Raw genomic sequence first — 16584 nt, forward strand, 5'->3', positions numbered from 1 at the left:
CGGTGATCAAAGTTCAGAGAGTTAGGAGTCTGATCCTAACCTGTTCGTGGCTGTAGTTACTTGTTCGCGGTTCGCGTTGGGCGTTTCACGGTCGCGCTTGCTTTTTTGCGGTCCGCGATGCCTAGTTCTGGGAAGCAGTTCTGCATTTCAACAGTAATGTTTTAATTCACTTAAAGCTTTGTTCTAACTGGTGCTCTTTGCTTGTTTGCTACAGACAATGTTCCGATCCAGAGGTGGAAGTGATAAACCTAAAGGGAGGGCAGAACCCTCCCGAGGTAGGGGAAAAGGAAAGACCAAGTTACCACTAGCAGTCCAAAAGTCCATTGGGAAGATGCGAGCTGCCATCAAAGCTGCGGATAGAGCAGCGGACCACTCAGATACGAGTGAGTATGTCCCTTTCCGAGAAGCTTCGGAAGGTTACTCTGTGCCCGCCCATATCCCCACAGATTTCCCGGGGAAATACCATTTGAGAGATGAAACTACCTGTCCTTCTGAGTTGTCTGATGGCTCAGAGGAAGGTAGTGAGGCTTCGGGATCATCTTCCTCACCTGCTGCTTTGGGGTTTGGAAAGATCAAGAATTCGGAGGTGTGGAAGCACAGATTTGGCGATGAGTTAGCCTACCAGAAATTCCAAGAATGGTGGCCCCAAAGGTCACTCACCCTTGAGAGGCAATTCATAGAGTGGGACCTTTTTCCCCACAATCCAAATGTAAAAATGCAATTTGAGGATAGAGTAGGGTGGAAATGGTTCACCAGCAAGGCTCCGGATGCCAATGAATTTCTTGTCAAGGAATTCTATACTAATGTTGCCCACATCAAAAAGGGCACCACTGTGACAAATGTCCGGAATTTGAGGATCCGATTTGATGGCCAAACATTGAATGAGTATGCTAGTTTTGAGAATGTGGAAGCTGTGCAATATTTGGAAAAGTTGGCACTTGGTGAAGCAGCCCGGCCATGGTTGGCGGAGATATTAGTCCTGGGATGACACTGGCATGGCTCACAGCAGGGTTCCCAATAGCAAGAAGCACCCTCAGCTTTGAAGCCAAAGGGTGGTCCACCTTTTTGCAGCCGGCTGGATCCGTGTCAGCATGACAGTGTCCGTCCACTCACCCGGTGTATCTTGATAGCCTCCTTCATGGCGGGTTATCCCATCAATATGGGGAACCTCATGTATTACAACATCACAAAGGCAGTGGGGAAGGATTAAAGATCCTAGCCCTACCCTAATTTCATCACCATGTATTTTGAGGACCAGGGAGTTGAGAAGAAGAATTATGACACTAAGACAAAGCCAAAGCAGCCCTTCTCATGGTACAACACCAAAGGACCGGAAAACCCTAAAGCAAAGGGTAAAGATGTTATCCCCATTGGCCTGTCTGAAGAGCCAGGGGTAGTGGCCGTCGGGTTGGAGCCATCCACAGTAGGGGGATCCTCATCTACTATACCTCCTCCTTCATCTGGGCGATCCATCACCATGCCATTGTCAGTGCCATCTTCTTCTACCTACCCCCAGACTGCACTGTGGCTTTCTCAGACTCTATTCAGTATCAACAACTGGATGCAGGCAGCTACATCAAAGCTGTCTGTCTTATCCAGTGCAGAAGCAGCTCAGTCAGCTCCGGCACAGCCCCAAGTGCCTTTATCAATGGAGGAATTATTGAAGGAGCTTCTGGACAACCAAAAGAAGCTCCTGGACAACCAAAAGCAAATCATGGACACTTTGGCTATTCAGGGAAAATCTATAAAGGACCTGGGCAAACAAGTCAAGAAGATTAAGAAGACTCGGGCTTCAAAAGAATCAGTGGAGCATCTTAGGCAGGATGTACAGAGGTTCATGATCGGGTCCAACCCTGTACCACTATAGAGTGGCGAGAGCGGTCGATGCAACTATTACCCAAGAAGGTCGGGATCGAATCCACAAGGAGCTAATACAATGTTTGGAGTTGGATTCCTATCTAAACTAGCAGTGTGTAGTGCTCTTGATTACACTTCCATTCATGTTTGTTTGTTTGTCACTTCTAATTTTATACTAATGATGTGCGAAATTAAGCTAAGTATATATGTTTGTAGGGTTTTCTCAATGGGTAAAGAGGCACTAGGGAAGTGACTTACTCCTAGGTGAGTATCTAACGTGATTTAGAACTTAGGGCAATAATGTTATAGTTAGGATCATGCTATAGCCAATGCACGAAGCTACTCACTCTATACCTCTCGGTAGTAAGAGTGACTTTGCCCTAATTGGCTTTCTCAAGCTCAATTGGGTGTTCAATTTGTGCAAGCAATGTTGGCTCAAGTCGGGTATTGCTATCTCTAGGTTTAACCCTTTAATTGGGGCTATCAATCTCTTGAGTACACCCCAATTCCTTGTTGGCCTGAAATTCCTAGACTTAGTCTTTCTTTCTCAAGAAGAGCCTAAATCAAAAAGGCACAAATTAGTGTTTGCAACCACTAATTCAACATAGAAAGCATAAATCAGGCCAAATAACACACCCATAAACATCTAAGCCCTAAAATAAAAGACCCATTAAATACCCACATTAGGGTTGAGCCACAACCCTAGCTAATGAGTTTAGCTACTCATATTTGAAGAAGAAATCATAGATTGAGATGAAGAATAATCCATAAATTGTAATTACAAGATAATATACTAAGATTAATTGCTAAGTAAGCTACAAAATTACTCAAAATGGGAAAAAATCGTCGTTCACATGCTCACTACTGATAAGATGACCTAAAAATATGGAAAGAAAGTATTTATACACAGCTAAATTTCCCAAAAAAATGCCCCTAACGGAGGTACCGCTGACAGCGAAAAATGGACTGCTGCAGCGGTGAGGCTACCGCGGCCGCGGTAAATCAACCGTGGACCGCGATCTTCAACTTTTGGCTCAACTGCAGGTTCTCTGAACTTCTTCTCTGCAGACCGTGATAAATTGACGTCTTTCGCGGTAGAGGCACCGCGATCACATAAAATCACCGTGGACCGAGGTAGCTTGAATTCCAAAAATGCCAACTCTCTGAATCCTTCCCACTGTGGACCGAGACAAAAGGACCATGGTCGCGGTGAGTCTTCTGCGACTCTTGTGGATTTTATGTTGTAGTACTGCTTTGACTTGGTTTTGAACTTATACAGGTTTCACTCCTTTTTTGAGCTGGTTATGACATTCTTGTCCCTTTTTGACCAAACACTACAAGCAAGCACAACAAGTTAAATTTTGGGGTATACTTATACACATTTTAGTCTAAAACTCAAGCAAAAAGGAGCATAAACTAAACTAGAATCTCTAGTTATCAACTCCCTCAAACTTAAGCTTTTGCTTGTCCTAAAGCAAATAAAGTAATTCCTACCTCCTCAAGATAAAAGAAAGGAAAATTCAGCTGTTCTAAAGTAGCCTCATGCCATAGTGCGACACAAAAGCACCATGGCTATAGTGCGACACAAAAGCATCAAAAATTGACTCAACTCATCAAGGAAACTCTTTCTGTAACATTGGTCGCTGTGGAACCCAAACTCATACTCCTCAACTCTCCATAATCAAACCTCACTTTAGATTGTATCACTCAGAACGAGGATTGTAGAAAACACACTCATCTCTCTCAAAGGAAGGTCACAAGTCCTGTTCTAAGTACTATAAGCTTGTCCCTTATGTGAGTCACTAGTAATGTATGCTCACTCAACTCAAGATCATAAAGGGCTTTTGTGGGAATGTAATGAAGGCTTTTGGTTCAGGGTAGGATATATTGGTCTAAAAAGGTTTCATCTTCTCTTAAGCACTTCATTTACTTCATTTTGGCACACATTTTCTTGACTCTTTGAGTCATTTACTTCTTATTTAGAGGCTAGAGAGACACACTGTCACTCTTTCTTGTTCATTGCAATTCTTTTTCTCCTTTTTAATCTCTCCATGCCTTTCATCTTTTGCTTTTGTTTAAACCCTTCATTTCTTCTACATTGTTCATTTTCTTGTTGAATCTTTGGCTTCTTTTTTTTTCTTTTTTTATTTCTCTTTGTCTTTCCTTTTCTTTATTTTGTACCTTACATCACTTTTTCATTCCTCATCTTTCCTCCCAAACTTATGCTTTTGCCTTGTGCTAAGGAAAGATAGGGTGCCAAGAGAGGATCATTTTAGAAAGGATAAAGGTTTGTATCATGGTTATTGAAAGAATAAGGGCTAAGGCTCAACAGGGTTGACTAGAGATAATATCATTGGTAGGCTATGGATGTTTTCAAGTTTCATTTGGAATCAAAGAGAGCCTATAATCACTTCCCAAGCCGAGCTACACTTAGGATGTCGCCTAGACAAACATTCAGGGTAAGTTCTAGACTTATTGACACGGAAATTGGACTTGAAAATCAATACCTCACCACACAAGCTATAGTATTGCTAAAGAAACATAGTTGGGGGCCCACAACAACTTAGCTAAGATTTGAGCAACACAAATGGTTCCGAGAAACCAGTCGGTGATTGTTTAGCCAATACAAGAGTCTCAAGGTCACAACTATCACCATTCTATACACAACAATTTGTTTTTAACCATAAGGTTAAATGTAAATGTGTTATGCCCAAGTGAAGCTTTGCCTGAGGCAACATTACTTACTAACTACTATTTACACAAAAACAAAAAGAAAAACGGACTCAAACCCTTAAGAAGGTTGTCATGCCATCCATCATCGGGAAGAGCCACCTGGTTCACACAAACTCCGCATTTGGAAAGGACCGTGTCATTAAGAAAACCAAAGTCTTATTGATCATTAAAACTTGAAAAATAAGAAGCTATGAACCGAAAAAGAAGCTATCAAATGAAATAAGAAGCTATACTATTAAGGAAATTGCAAACGAAGCTATGAAGTAAAATGCGGAAAGTAACTAAATATGTACAAAAGGGGGGTTTAGATGAATATACATAAGAATGAATGAATATATACATGAGAGTAACTTTATATACAGACCAAACTAGAATCAATAACGAAAAGTAAAATAAAAAGTAAAGTTTCATACATACCAAAAGTGAAAAATAAGCATAAAGAAAGAAAATAGTGTCATAATTACAGTCCAACTATCAAATCAAAAATCTAAGTAGGGACACCCACTCAAATGAAAGCTAGCATTGTCCTCAATGCTAACTAACCAAAAATAAGCTCAAAAAGAAAGATAGAGAGTGAAGAAAACTCCCTATGGATCCTCCGTCTGCATAGGGTCATGTGGTAGCACGGGATCCTGTGGCTGGGCACTTGGATCAGCTGTCCCGGGAGCCTGTGGCCGAGCACCTGGATCAGCTGTCCCGGGAGCCTGTGGCTGGTCAGAAGCAGCACCCTCCATCTCTGCCAACTCAATCTCAACATCGTTCACCTGGGGATCATCCTTCTCCTCTTTGGGTCTCTCTCAAGCTCCTGCTCGGAACCTGCTCTGTCTCAACTGCTGGAGGCTGATCATGCAATATCAGCTCCAAAGGCAAATGATCAGCTGCCTTCATCTTCTCCACTTCGCCCCTCAATTCCTTGACCGACTCCTTCGATGGCCCTGTATGCTTCAGCTTTTTGTGTATTTGCTTAGCTCTTTCAATGTTTTCCTTGTTCAGCAAGAGCATCCATTATCGGCTTTTGGTTATCAAGGAGCTTCTTCTGGTTGCCCAGAAGCTCCTTGAGAGTCTTCTCTATCGAAGCTGGCACCTGTGGCTGTGGGGGCACTGACTGCACTGCACTGAACTAGAAAGTACAGACAACTTAGAAGTTGATGCCTGCTTCCAGTTGTTGATACTAGAGAGTGTTTGGTTCAATCTGTGGGAAGTCTATGGGTATGCTGAGGATGATGGAATGTATGGAAGGGTGGAAGTAGATGGTCCGGTGGCAGGCTCTGGTATGGTAGTAGAAGGCTGAGAGGAAGTGACTACTACTACTGGCTCTTCAGACTGGCCAGTAGAAGTAGTGGCTTTGCCTTTAGTATCTTTGTCTTGGCATTGTCATCTGCCTTGAGGCTGTACCAGGAAAAGGGCATCTTGGGTTTCACCTTCACGTCAAAGTTCCTTTTCTCCACATCCCGGTATTCCAAATACATTGTAAGGAAATTTGGGAAGGGGTATGATCTGTCACCCTCATTGACCACCCTAGTGATCACCCTAGACATAACATTCCCGACATTGATCGGGAACCCCGACAAAATAGACGCAATCAATATCGCACGGGAGACCGGCATAAAGTTTTCATGAGTAGTGGGGTCCAGCCTACTGCATACAAAGGTCTCCCACCCTTTCGCCTCAAAATTGAGTTTTCCTCAAGATTGCAACTCCTGATGTCAACCATGCTGAGGTGGTGCCCGGGAGAGCCAAGTATGATGCTAACCATGGACATGCTGCCTCATCAAGTGCCAATTTCTCCAAGTACAATGATTAATCTTCCTCAGGAAAGCCCAGGTACTCATTGATTGTCTTCCCATCAAACTTCACATTCAAGTTCCGCACTTTAGTCACTTTGGTGTCCTTCTTGATGTGGGAAACATTGTCGTAAAACTCTTTGACTAAGTGCTCGTTTGCCTCTGACACCTTGCTAGTGAAGTAATCCCACCCCACTCGTTCAGTGAATTGTTGTTTCACGTTGGGGTTGTGCGGCAGGAGACCCTCTCTATGAGCTGGTGCTCAATAATAAGTGACCTTAGAGGCCACCATTCCCGGAAGTTGTGATAAGATAGCTCACTAACAAACCACTTCTACCATACCTTGGGGTTTCTAGTTCTCTCCACACCCCCGAGTTGGGGCACACCCCCTCCATCTTCATCGGGTACCCCAACATCTACATCCTGTCCCGGTGACAAAGGTGTAGGTGAGGTTGAAGATGCACTATCATTGCTCTCAACTGAGCCCTCAGACGACTCAGAAGAAATCTGAACTGAAGCACGAGTAGTAGGAGAAGCCGGAGGTGCAGGTAAATCTCTCAAACGATGTCTCTCCGGAAAGTCAGGTACATACTCCAGCACTGAATCAGACTCAGATGCCTCCCGGGAAGGCAAATACTCACTTCCCTCGGAATGGGAAGCAGCTTTATCTGCAGCTTTGATGAGTTTTCTAGTTTCCCCAATTGCTTTCCGAGTTGCTGGGGTCAATTTGATCATACCTCGTCCCCTACCCCCGGAGGACTCTCCTCTACCCTTTTATTTGACACCACCTCCTCTGGATTTAATCCTTGTCTACAAGTATGTCAGGTGAACTTGTTAATGCAAAGACTGGAAGAAGCAGTGCAGAAAATAGTAGACAGTGTAAAGAAAAATTGCAGATCGCGGTCCGCGAAAAATGTAATGCGGTCGCGAAGGCTACACCGTGGACCGCAAAAAATCAACCGCGCATCGCGGAGAGGTTGGACTCAGACTACCCACTCTCTGATTAAATGTCATCACGGACCGTGAAAAATGGAGCGCGGCCACAGTAAGTGCATCGCAGACTGTGAAAAATGCCACCGTGGACCGCAGTTATCAAGACTTGAAAATCTCTCAAAAGATAGGTGACCGCGGACCGCAAAGGTCAAATTTGGGCTCAACACCTAGGGTTTCCAATTTTTCGTGCATTTTAGCATTAATCAACATATTATCAACCCACTAGGTAATTAATCACCATTTTCTGCCTAATTAAAACCTAATCTAATTAACATTATAGAACCCTAAGTCAAAAATAGAAAGAAAAAGGAAGAAGAAGAAGTAATAACACCAAATTAAAATAAAAAAGAAAATAAAAATAAAATTAAAGACTAAAGGTAGATTTGAATTACCAGAAGTGAGATGCAACACAAATAAAGCTCCGTTCTTGTGCTATGCAAATTAGTGCATGAGTGAACAGTAGTCTATAGTGATTGAGAGTTGAAAGGGCAAAAAGTGTAAAAGGGGGCCTGAGGTCCTATTTATAGACAAGCCCTGGGACCCACTAATCCTTACCTACCGCGGTCGCGGTAAGTGCACAACGAACTGTGGTTAACTTAGAAGGGTTGTTGCTTTGAGACCACCGTGGACCGCGAAAAATGCTTCGCGACAGCGGTAACCCTCTGCGGTCCGCGAAAAATGCACCGTGGCAGCGGTTAAAACTTTAGAGAGCCTCAACTTTTGACCTTTTAGCATTACGGACCACAATCAAATTCCGCCTCCGTGATAAGGCCACCGCGGACCGCGAAAAATGAAGCACGACCGCTATTCAAACTTCAGAGAGTGACATTTTTCCAGCTTAGTCCTGCACTGCATCAAACATCCCTATACATATCTCACAACCAGTTAGTTCAAAAGCAAATCCTACACTAAGAAGAAAATCAAAGAAAAACAAAAAGACAAATACATGGGTTTCCTCCCAAGAAGCGCCTGATTTAACGTCGCAGCACAACGCAGGTTACCATCAATCACTTGAGATGGATCATTGCCAGCACGTGGCTGTCATCAAACTTGCCAAGATAGTGCTTGACTCTATGACCATTAACTCTACAGATCTCACCATTTTTGTTTTTCAAATCAAGAGCACCAAACGGAGTCACAAGCACCACCTCAAAAGGTCCACTCCATTTTGATTTAAGCTTACCCGGAAACAGTCGTAACCGAAAATTGAACAAAAGAACCAAATCACCCACTTTGAACTCCTTTCCACGAGCATACTTATCATGAAGGTACTTCATCTTGTCCTTATACAAGGATGAACTGGAGTAGGCATGAAACCGGAATTCATCAAGCTCATTAAGCTGCTCCACCCGAAGATTTGCTGCCATATCCCATTTAAGATTTAACTTCCTCAAAGCCCACATGGCCTTGTTCTCTAACTCGACCGGTAGATGGCAAGCTTTCCCAAACACCAACCGGTACGGAGACATACCAATCGGAGTCTTGTAAGCAGTCCTATAAGCCCAAAGAGCATCATCCAATTTCTTTGACCAATTGGTCCTATTTGCATTGACCGTGTTTGATAATATACTCTTGATCTTCCGGTTGGAGACTTCAACTTGCCCACTATCTTGAGGATGGTAAGGGGTAGAAACCTTGTGATTGACACCATACTTTGCAAGCAAAGTGTCAAATGCCTTATTGCAAAAATGAGACCCTCCATCACTTATGATTTCTCTAGGAGTGCCAAACCGAGTAAAGATACTCTTCTTGAGAAAGACCACAACACTCCGGGCTTCGTTGTTGGGTAAAGACACGGCCTCAACCCACTTTGAAACATAATCAATAGCCACAAGAATATGCGTGTTGCCACAAGAGCTTACAAACGGACCCATGAAATCAATGCCCCACACATCAAATATGTCAACCTCGAAGATAGTGGTGAGAGGCATATCATCCTTCTTTGAAATTTCACCCGCTCTTTGACATTCATCACATCTCTTCACTAGTTCACTTGCATCCTTGTACAATGTGGGCCAATAAAAACCACAAATCAACACCTTTGAAGCTTTCCTCGCCCCACCATGATGACCACCGTAGAGCGAGACATGACAAGCATCTAGAATACTCAATTGCTCATCATCCGGAACACATCTCTGGATCACACCATCATTACAGATTTTGAACAAGTACGGCTCATCCCAGTAGTAGTCCAAGCTATCCCGTTTAAGCTTCTTGCTTTGGTTAGAATAGAGCTCATACAGAACAATACTGGTTACAAGGAAATTGGCAATATCCGCAAACCAAGGCATACTATTCACAGACACAGAGAGGAGTTGCTCATTAGGAAATGAATCATCAATCTCGAGGCCATCACGGGGCATCCCCTCCTCCTCCAAGCGGGACAAGTGGTCCGCCACTTGGTTTTCACACCCTTTCCGGTCCATAATCTCCAAATCAAACTCTTAAAGCAATAAGACCCATCTCATCAACCCAACTTTGGAATCCTTCTCCGTCATCAAGTAGCGGAGTGCGGCATGGTTGGTATGCACTATCACCTTGGCACCCATGAGATAAGGTCTAAACTTCTCCATTGCGAACACAATAGCCAACAACTCTTTTTCCGTCACCGTGTAATTTAGTTGAGCATCATTCATTGTTTTGCTTGCATAATACACCGGGTGAAAAATCTTATTCACTCTTTGACCCAAAACCTCTCCTACTGCAACATTGCTTGCGTCACACATGAGCTCAAAAGGTAAGCTCCAATTGGGTGTGTTACTAATGAGAGTGGTTGTCAATTTGTACTTGAGGAGTTCAAAAGCTTTCATACATTCCTCATTGAACACGAACTTGGCATCCTTTTCCAATAACTTGCACAAAGGATTCACTACCTTAGAAAAGTCTTTGATGAATCTTCGGTAGAACCCCGCATGCCCAAGAAAACTTCTAACCCCCTTGACAGAAGTAGGAGGAGGAATATTTGAGATCACTTCAATTTTAGCCTTGTCCACCTCTATGCCATGCTTTGAGATCTTATGGCCGAGTATAATGCCCTCCTCGACCATAAAGTGGCATTTTTTCTAGTTAAGCACAAGATTGGTCTCTTCACACCGGGCCAATACCTTGTCAAGATTCTTCAAACATTCACCAAATGAGTCACCCACAACACTGAAGTCATCCATGAACACCTCCAAATGTCCTCAACCATGTCGGTAAATATGGCCATCATACACTGCTGGAATGTAGCCGGTGCATTACACAACCCAAATGACATCCTAGAAAAGGCAAAGGTACCATACTGACATGTGAAGGTGGTTTTCACTTGATCTTCCGGAGCAATCAAAATGTCGTTGTACCCAGAGTACCCATCCAAGAAACAGTAGAAGGCACGCCCAGCAAGTCTATCTAGCATCTGGTCAAGAAAAGGCAATTGAAAGTGATCCTTGCGGGTCACTTTATTTAACTTGCGATAATCCATGCACACCCTCCATCCGGTGACAGTCCTGGTAGGAATCAACTCATTTTGTGCATTGGTAACCACGGTCATACCACCCTTCTTCGGCACACATTGCATCGACGAAGTCTAGGAGCTATCCGAGATGGGGTACACAACCCCTGCATCCAACCACTTGATCACCTCCTTTTTCACAACTTCTTGCATAGCCTCATTCAATCTCCTTTGATGTTCTACGGAGGGCTTGACATCTTCCTCAAAAATAATCTGGTGCATGCAAAAAGTGAGGCTTATCCCCCGGATATCAGCTAAAGTCCATCTGATTGCCTTCTTCTATTTTTGGAGCACCGCCAATGTGGCATCTACCTGCATGTTAGTAAGACAAGAGGAAAGGATAACTGGCAAAGTTGAACTAGGGACTAAGAATTCATACCTGAGGTGTGGAGGCAACGACTTCAACTCCAACATGGGAGGTTCCTCGATTGAGGGCTTTATTGGTGGAGTCTTCCTATTCTCAAGATCTAAAGAGAGCTTCCGAGGCTCATAAGAGTAAGAGCCCATTCCATGTAAAGTATTGACGTACTCCACCCAACCTTCATCCTCATTTACATCAAGATTCAACAATACCGCTTCTAAAGGGTCCTCCACATTGATCATTGCACTTGTATCATCAACTATCACTGCTATGACAAGATCTATAAAAGAGCACACTTCAGTAACTGCTATGACAAAATCTACAAAAGAGCACACTTCAGTACTATTGGGCTGCTTCATTGACTTGCACACATGAAAGACTACTTTTTCATCACCTACCCGGAAGGTGAGTTCCCTGCTTCTACATCAACTAAGGCCTTCCCAGTTGCAAGGAAAGGTCTTCTCAATATGATCGGAACCTCATAATCAACCTCACAGTCCAAGATCACAAAATCAGCAGGAAAAATAAACTTGTCCACCCGAACAAGAAAATCATCTACAATACCAAGTAGACTCTTCATAGTTCTATCCGCCATTTGCAATCTCACTGAAGTAGCCCTCAGTTGCCGAATACCCAAAGTTTTGAACACGGAGTAAGGTATCAAATTTATACTTGCACCCAAATCGCACAATGCCTTTGCAAAATTAGCGCTCCCAATGGTACACGGGATGGTGAAAGCACCGGGGTATTCAAGCTTTGGAGCCATCGAGTGCACAATTGCACTTACTTGGTGAGTCATCTTAATGGTGTCACAGTCCATGGATCTCTTCTTAGTCACCAAGTCTTTCATGAACTTAGCGTAACCCGACATTTGCTCAAGAACTTCCACCAAAGGAACATTGATTGATAAGCTATTTATCATGTCAATAAATTTTCTAAATTAGTTCTCATTCTTTTGCTTCGCAAGCCTTTGAGGGTAAGGTGGATGAGGCCTTGGCAAGGGAGCCTTATCCTTGGGCACTACCGTGTCTGGTATGTCTATTACGTGATCCCTAGACGGGTTCACGTCATCTTGGGTCTCCACCTCATCATCATGAACATCAATCCTCACTTTTGCATTCACATTCTCTTCTCTCACTTGCTCATCAACTAAAGGAACATCATCATCTTGCACTCGAATCTCATCATTCACAATTTCCTTTTGCTTGGAGGTATTCACATCACCATCTCGACCACTTCTAGTAATTATCGCCATAGCATGCCTGGTGTTGTTCCCACCCTTTGGGTTTACTACCGTATCACTAGGTAGAGCACCCTTAGGATGAGTATTCAAAGACTGTGAAATCTGGCCAAGTTGAACCTCCAAATTCCAGATTGAAGTATTGTGGGATGCCAACTAGGCATCGGAGTTGGCGTTCTTCTTCATCATTTGTTCAAACATTATCTCGATCCTTCCCATCTCACTATTTGACGAGCTAGGACCTTGGGACGGAAATGGAGGTGGGTTGTTTGGTTGTTGATACATCGTAGGTCTTTGAAAGCCTTGCCCCCGATTCCCTTGATTGCCATTGTTCCAACCCCCTTGGTTGTTGTTTCTTCCCTAATTGTTGTTGTTGCCACTCCAGTTACCCTGATTGTTCCTGGTTTCCCCAATTTTGAATGTTGTTCCCCTAGTTGCTATTGCCTTGTTGGTTTGGATTCCCCTAATTTCCTTGGGATCTCCATTGTTGTTGTTGGGTAGGAGGATTGCCCCTTTGTCCGTGGTAATTGTTCACATATTGCACTTCTTCATTTTGCTCATCATAGCCTTCATCTTGATTGAAACCACCACTACCTTGGTCATATTGATCCGGACTACCTTGACCTTGTTGACCTCTTTGTCACCTTTTGTTGACCAACATGTTGACACCTTCCATAGCATTTACTTGTCTAGGAGCTTGAACTTGTTGCAATTGAGCTTTTGCCAACTGGTTCATTGTCGTAGTTAACTCTGCTATTGCATGTCCATGATCATGGAGCTCTTAGTGCAAGTGGATGACAGTGGGGTCACCCTGAGGCATATTGACTCCACTTTGCCAAGCTGAGGAAGTATCTGCCATCTCATCCAATATCTCACACGCCTCATTGTAAGGTATGTTCATAAAATTTCCCCCTGCCTACTACTTCACTACACACTGATTTGTTGTGTTAATGCCACAGTAGAATGTCTGCTAAATCATTGCCTCGGTTATGTCATTGTTCGGACATTCTTTCACCATTTTCCGATATCTCTCCTAGATCTCATGAAGTGGTTCACTAGATTCCTGCTTGAAGGCCAAAATCTTATCTCTCAAAGTTCTCATATGCCCTGGTGAGAAAAACTTGTCTGCCAACTCATCCCACGTAGTGATGGAATGGTTAGGAAGTCTTTCGAGCCAGTCCAAATTTTTCCCTCTAAGTGAGAAAGGTAATAATCTCAGCCCAAGTGCATCCTCTGACACATTTGTTTGCTTGCTTCCCCAACAGGTATCCACGAAGCCTTTAAGATATTTGTAAGCATTCTGATGGGGAGCACCTGTGAAATACCCTCGCTGCTCCAACAAAGTCAACATCACATTTGTAATTTGGAAATTGCCCGCCCGGATCCGGGGTGGGTAAATTGCACTAGCATATCTTTCATTTGGCAGCACCCGAGGAGCCACTCTTGGAGGAGGCGGGGAAGGTTCTGGAATATTTTCATTGGTCCGGTGGCCCCGTCTTTGTCCTTGAGGTGCTAGAAGCACCTCATTATCACCATTATCATCAACCTCCTCCCCCGGGATCACGTTTCCAAGAGGGTCATTGTTATTGTTCGCCATTTTGTACCTGAAGTGTCGACACACACAAATTAGTACTATAGAAGGAAAGAAAAACAAGACACAAAACTATTTAGATAGATAGACAAAATCGTTAGCTCCCCGGCAACAGCGCCAAAAAGTGATCGGGTCCAACCCTGCACCACTACAGAATGGCGAGAGTGGTCGATGCAGCTTTTACCCGAGAAGGTCGGGATCAAATCCACAGGGAGTTAATACAATGTTTGGATTTGGATTCCTATCTAAACTTGGATTTGGATTCCTATCTAAACTAGCAGTGTGTTGTGCTCTTGATTACACTTCCAATCATGTTTGTTTGTTTGTTACTTCTAATTTTATACTAATGATGTGCGAAATTAAGCTAAGTATATATGTTTGTAGGATTTTTTAAATGGGTAAAGAGGCACTAGGGAAGTGACTTACTCCTAGGTGAGTATCTAACGGGATGTAGAACTTAGGGAAATAATGTTATAGTTGGGATCATGCTATAGCCAATGCACAAAGCTACTCACTCTATACCTCTCGGTAGTAAGAGTGACTTTGCCCTAATTGGCTTTCTCAAGCCCAATTGGGTGTTCAATTTGTGCAAGCAATGTTGGCTCAAGTCGGGTATTACTATCTCTAGGTTTAACCCTTTAATTGAGGCACCGCGGTCGCATAAAATCACCGCAGACCGCGGTAGCTTGAATTCCAAAAATGCAAACTCTCTGAATCCTTGCCACCGCGGTCCGCGATAAAAGGACTGCGGTCGCGGTGAGTCTTCTGCAACTGTGGTGGATTTTATGTTGTAGCGCTGCTTTGACTTGGTTTTGAACTTGTGCAAGTTTTTACTCCTTTTTTGAGCTGGTTATGACATCCTTGTCCCTTTTTGACCAAACACTACAAGCAAGCACAACAAGTTAGATTTTGGGGAATATTTGTACACATTTTAGTCCAAAACTCAAGCAAAAAGGAGTATAAACTAGACTAGAATCCCTAGTTATCAGTTCACATTAGCTGGTGATATTCCACTGGATTTGCTCTTGTAGGAACATGTCACAATAGCACAGGCAGCAGAGCATGAGACACTAACAACTGGCCAGTTTGAGGAGCCGGCTGCCACTACACAGACTACTATAGAGATGATCCAGGTGCTCCAGAACCTCGTGGTCCCCCAGTCAGATTTGGAGATCCTGTTAGAGGACCCGGTGGGAGCTTTTGATCCTATGTAGTCCGAGGATCCCACTGATGTGCATGACCCGATGCAGACCACATAGGGAGTTTTCTTTACTTTCTATCCCTTCCCTGATCTTATTTTTTGCTTTTAGCATTGAGGACAATGCTAGCTTTTATTTGGGGGGGGGGGGTCCTATTTTGATTTGATGACTGACATGTAATAATTATGATACTATTTTTCTTTATTATTTTTACTTATCGTTATTTTTTACTTTTGTTATGTATATAACTTTACCATTCCATGTATATATTCATTCCCATTTTGTATATATTCGTTTCTTTCCATTATTGTACATATTCATTTTACTTTCCGTAGTTTACTTTATAACTTCTTGTATTCTTTTTCCTTAATAGCTTAGCTTTTTATTTCCTTTAGTAGCTTCTTTTTGAGTTCTTAACTTCGTGATCAATAAGTCTTTGGTTTTCTTAATGCCACGTTTCTTTCCAAATGTGGATGTTGTGTGAATCGGGTGGCTCTTCCCGATGATGGATGGCTTGACAACCTTCTTAAGGATTTGAATCCAGTTTCTTTATGTTTTTGTGTAAATAGTAGTAATGAATAAAAGTGTCTTAGGCAAACTTCACTTGGGCCTAACACATTTACCTTTGATCTTATGGTTGGAAACAAGTTGATTGGAAAAAAAGAATAGTTCTAGTTGTGACCCTTAGACTTTTGTGTTGACTAAATAATCATCGAGTGGCTTCTGGAACCATTTGTGTTGCTCAATCATAGCTAGGGTTGTTATGGGCCCTCGACTCTGTCCTCTTTAACAATCCAATAGCTTGTGAGGTGAGGTATTGAATTGCAAGTCCAAGTTCCATGCCAATAATTCTAGAACTTGCCCTGAATGTTTGTCTAGGCAAAATTCTAAGTGTAGCTCGACTTGAGAAATGATTATAGGCTCTCCTTGATCCAATTTGAAACTTGAAAGCATCCATAGCCTACCAAATATGATATCCCTAGTCAACTCCATTGAGCCGAAGCCCTTTTTCTTTTAATAACCATGATACAAGCCTTTATCCGTTCTATAATGACGCTCTATTAGCACCTGATCTTTCCTTAGCATTCACAATTGGCAAAAGCATAAGTTTGGGGGGAGAAATGAAGAATGTGAAAGTGATAAAGGTACAAAATGAAGAAAAGGGAAGGCAAAAGAAAAGAAAGAAAAGCCAAAAGGTCAAAAAGAAAGTGAACAGTATAGAAAAATGAAGGGATTCAATGAAAGCAATGATGAAAGGCTTGGAATGATTAGAAAATGAGAAAAATGATTGTCATGAACAAGAAAGAGTGAGAGCGTCTCTCTCTAGTTCCCCTAA

This window comes from Nicotiana sylvestris, chromosome 2 (assembly GCF_000393655.2).
Source record: "Nicotiana sylvestris chromosome 2, ASM39365v2, whole genome shotgun sequence".
In the NCBI taxonomy this organism is placed as follows: Eukaryota; Viridiplantae; Streptophyta; class Magnoliopsida; order Solanales; family Solanaceae; genus Nicotiana; species Nicotiana sylvestris.